The 4,902-nt window shown below is 42.8% G+C and overlaps 1 non-coding gene across 1 annotated transcript; it reads left to right on the plus strand.

The window, feature by feature from the left end:
• Positions 1-1,310: 1,310 nt before the first annotated feature.
• LOC148161676 (small nucleolar RNA U3) lies at positions 1,311-1,523 on the plus strand. Its single transcript, XR_015767404.1, has one exon. It is a non-coding gene; the product is annotated as a small nucleolar RNA U3 (small nucleolar RNA).
• The last annotated feature ends 3,379 nt before the right edge of the window (positions 1,524-4,902 follow it).

Genomic DNA, 4,902 nt, shown 5'->3' on the forward strand with positions numbered 1-4,902 from the left:
AGCACCTTAATTACTGTAGCTTTACGGTGAGGTTTAAAATTTAGTAAATTTCTCCAATTTAATTCTTCAAGGTTGTCTTGGCTATTTAGGTATGTTGATTTCCAAATACATTTGAGAATTAGCTTGTAAATTTGCCCCCAAACTGCCTTCTCCAGTATGAATCAGAATAATGCTGATTTGATGTTCCAACAAATTTGAGTGGTCTAGTCCATGAATGTGATATATTTTTTCCTAATTATTTAGTATCCTTTAATTTATTTCAGCAAGAGTTTTCAGGTATCTTTGTTACATGTGTTCTCATACATTTAATGAAGGTGGACATGAATCTCCACTCTGTTTATTGAATTTCATTTCCTTTTTTTAAAAATTTCATTTTCTAAATGCTCACTGCTAGTATAGAGAAATATAGTAGATTATTACATGAATGTTGCTGAGGTATAATTTAGGTACAGTAGACGGCATCCCTTTAAAGTGTACAATTAAGGCTGTACTTTCAGAGATCATTTCTTTCTTTCTTTCTTTTAATTTTATTTTATTATGTTATGTTAATCACCATACATTACATCAATAGTTTTTGATGTAGTGTTCCATGATTCATTGTTTGCCTATAACAGCCAGTGCTCCCTTCAATGCTGCCCTCTTTAATACCCACCACCAGGCTAACCCATCCCCCCACCCCCTCCCCTCTAGAACCCTCTGTTTCTCAGAGTCCATCGTCTCTCATGGTTCGTCTCCCCCTCTGATTTCCTCCCCTTCATTTTTCCCTTCCTACTAGCTTCTCTCTCTCTTTTTTATTATTTTTTAAAATTTTTTATTGTTATGTTAATCAACATACATTACATCATTAGTTTTTCATGTAGAGTTCCATGATTCATTGTTTGTGCATAACACCCAGTGCTCCATGCAGAATGTGCCCTCTTTAATACCCATCACCAGGTAACCCATCCCCCCACCCCTCCCCTCTAGAACCCTCAGTTTGTTTCTCAGAGTCCATCTTCTCTCATGGCTTATCTCCCCCTCCGATTTCCTCCCCTTCATTTTTCCCTTCCTACTAGCTTCTCTCTCTCTCTATTTTTTTAAACATATAATATATTATTTGTTTCAGAGGTACAGGTCTGTGATTCATCAGTCTTACACAATTCACAGCGCTCACCATAGCACATACCCTCCCCAATGCCCATCACCCAGGCACCCCATCCCTCCCACCCCCACCACTCCAGCAACCCTCAATTTGTTTCCTAAGATTAAGAATCCCTCCTATCAGTGAGGTCATAGGATACATGTCTTTCTCTGATTGACTTAATTTCACTTAGCATAATACCCTCCAGTTCATTTCTACAGTTTGTTACTAGAGAATTTTCTCTGAACGTGTAGAGGACCTGAAACCTCAAGGAGGAGGCACATTGTTCTCTCCTGAGCATGAACGTGATTTTAGGTGTTGTTTCCACAGCTGCCCATTGCCACTGATGATCGTTCTTCTCCTCCTTTGGACGGTAAGAGAGAGAGGATGCAGTGTGAGTGCTTTCTCAACAAATAAAAATTAAAAAAGATAAACTGTACAACTAAATGCATTTTCACAGATGTACATACAATTGAAACTACTGCTCCATTCAGGACACAGGGCATTTCTTCTACCTCACAGCTTCCCTTGGGTGGATCCATTGAAGTCTCTCACTGCCTTCACCCTCAGCCCCAGGCAACCACTGGCATCAAAGACGGCTTGATTTTTAACCACGTTATGGAAATGGAACTCTTTTATGCCTACATTCCTCCGTGCAGCCTAAGGATTCTTATATCTATCCATATTACTAATGGATCACCAGTTCAGAATTTTTCATTGCTAAGGAGTATTCCTCTGTATGGATATATTTGGTCTGTACATTCACCTATTCATGGCCATCTATGCAGTTTCCTGGGTTTGGCCATGGGGAATAAAGCTATGATGAATATTCATGTGCAGTTTGCTGTGTGGCCATATTGTGTAAATCCTTAGGAGAGGAATGGCCGTTCACGTGATTGGTAAATGTTTATCTGTGGTTCAGCTTTTCTCGGTGGTTGGACCATTTTTCATTCCCACAAGTGTATGAAACGTCTAGTTACTTTACATCCTCACCACATATGTTTTCGGTCTTCGTAATTTTAGCCACGGGGATGGTTGTGTAATGGTAACTCACTGTAGTATTAATTTATCTTCCCAATGGCTGAGTGTACGGTCGAAAACTGACCTCTGTGCTTCAGAGCCAAAATATAAGACGAAGACAGAGTTTGGAATATTGAGGAACAATAGCTTTATTGCTTTTCGGGGCACAGGGGGCTAGAACAGGCCAAGGCCCTCAAAAACTGTAAGTCCCCTCCCCCTGAAGGAAGGGGCGGGGGGGGTGTTTTATTTTGACAGAAATTGTGTGCATGCTGCCAGCCTCCTTCATCCTGTCTTTAGGGTGGTACCAGGCTCCTGAAACAAAAGGCTTAGAAGGGAGGAGCAGAGGTTTGCAGAAGAGAAGGAAAAGGTTACTTAGTTTAAGATGGAGCCTTGCAGAGACATTAGTGAATCCCTTTTGATTTATGTTCAACTTCATGCTTTTCAATGGTTTCAAGTGGAGCATCTTTTCAAGTGCTTTTTGGCCATTTGTGTATCTTCTTTTGTGAAGCATTTCTTCTTCAAGTCTTTTGACCAGGTTTCCTATTGCATTGTCTTATCAGACACAATATGTGTCAGAACATTACACTGAAAACTGCAGAGCACTACTTCCAGAAATTAAAGAACTAAATACATGGGGAGATAAAATTTGTGGTGGATTGGAAGACTCATTATGGTTAGAGGACAATTCTTCCCAAATTGATCAAAAGATCTAATACAATGCCAATCAACCTTCTAGCAGACATTTTAGTAAGTATTTCTAAGCTGATCCAAATGTTTATATGGAAATGGAAATGATCTTAAATTATCAAAGCAATGTTAAGAAGAAGGAGAAAGCGACAGACTTACATTGTCTATTCCAGAATTACTGTATAAACCTTTTGTGCAATTTAAAAGTGATTTGTCCGATTATTATTCAGTATAAGAGTTTCTGCGCATTCTCACTGCAGCTTGGAAGTTGCTTTACCCCTTTTTCACTGTAGCTACTTGATCTATACTTTAGCCAATAGTTCCAAAGTTTTTAAGTGGAGAGAGAATACTGAAGCTAGAAAGTATTTCACTTAACAGAGAGAAAGACTAATCCCTGATCATTAGGGCAAGGATGACCCTACAAGACTTAATGAACTCGCCTCTATTTTCCAGTTGGCCAAGACAAAGTGGGGAGCTACTGATAGCAGCAGTTTCCTCTGCAGACCTTCATAGTGTTGACTGCTTTGGGTTTACATGGAACCTAGGTGTTGGCTGTGTCCTGAGAGGCTGAAATTGAGTTGAGGCCCAGGGTCCCTGGGTCAGGACAGGTCATCCAGCTGTTGGAAAACACGGAGGGAGACCAGGCCATCCCCAGGCAGCACTGGCCACTTCCTCCAAGGAATCCACCACCACTACACTTTTCATGACTTCTGGTAACTAGACTGAGAGCCCCACGACAATTGGGATAATGTTTTACTCATCTCTGTACTCATGACTCCTAGGACCAAACCAAGCACTGAGGAAGCTCTCGGAGACATTCCTTCATGGATCTGATAAAGGGGGTGGCAAATTTCTAATCTCAACTACATTCCTGTCCCAAATACATGCACGAATGCTCTCTGCTTTCTTCCAGGAGGCAACAAATACCCTTCCTTCCAGAGGAGCCTGCCCTACACTCTCAATGCCCCATGACACTCCCCTGTGTTGAGCTCTGATGAAGAGGGACTGTCCTCTTGGATTCCTCTCAATGGTTCTGTTATTAGGAAGAGATGTCTTCGGCCTAGCTCCCTCCCCCCTCCATCCTCTGCACTGCCACCATATGCCAGGTTAGGAGAGCTACAACAGTTTTGAAAAAGATTTTATATATTTATTTGAGAGAGAGTGAGGGAGAAAGCAAGAGTGAGAGAGAGACAGAGAGAAAGAGAACAGCTGGGGAAGGGACAGGGAGAAGCAGACTCCACTGCTGAGCAGGGAGCCACCCCCCTCAATGGGGCTTGGTCCCTGGAGCGTGGGATCATGACCTGAGCTGAAGGCAGACTCTCGATGAACTGAGCCACCCAGGTGTGCTGAGCTACAAGATTTTGTTTGCATTCTTCCTCTCACTGCTTTGACCTCCTTAGTGAAATCTTATTGATGTCAGAATTCCAAGTTCTTAACAGAGACTAAGGAAAATGAAACACTCAACACACAGTCAAGACAAATGTGTGTAAAGTCTTTGACAACCATAAATTCAGAAGAATATAATTGGTATCACTGCCTCAGAGGCAAGGGTCTCCTACCCTGGCCCTTCCTGACCTTAGGGTAGAACTCTTGCAGTAAGAATGGACAAGTCCAACCTTTATCCATACATCACTGATCCCTCTAAGCCCACACTGACTTGGAGAACATCCACCATGAGGGCAGCTCTGAGGTCAAAGCTAGGGGTCTGGGGCAGAGGCTCATGGTCACATCGTCCTCCTCTTTTTTTTTTTTTTAAGATTTTCTTTATTTATTTAAGAGAGAGGACATAGCGAGAGAGGGAACACGAGCAGGGGGAGCGGGAGAGGGAGAAGCAGGCTTCCTGCCGAGCAGAGAGCCCCATGCGGGGCTCGATCCCAGGACCCTGAGATCATGACCTGAGCTAAAGGCAGACGCTTAAGGATATAGCCACCAAGGTGCCACTCCTCCCCCTCCTCCTCTTGGAACTGGTGCTTCCCTGAAGTACAAACCAACCCAGATCCATTCTGTGGGGCTCCTCGGCAGGTGCACAGGTTCACCGTGGACGAAGTTACTCTCCTCGTTCTCCTTGCTCAGCT

The sequence above is a fragment of the Eumetopias jubatus genome, unplaced genomic scaffold, assembly GCF_037043125.1.
Source record: "Eumetopias jubatus isolate StellerSeaLion01/CBP00866 unplaced genomic scaffold, mEumJub1_p1.0 scaffold_92, whole genome shotgun sequence".
NCBI classification, from domain to species: domain Eukaryota; kingdom Metazoa; phylum Chordata; class Mammalia; order Carnivora; family Otariidae; genus Eumetopias; species Eumetopias jubatus.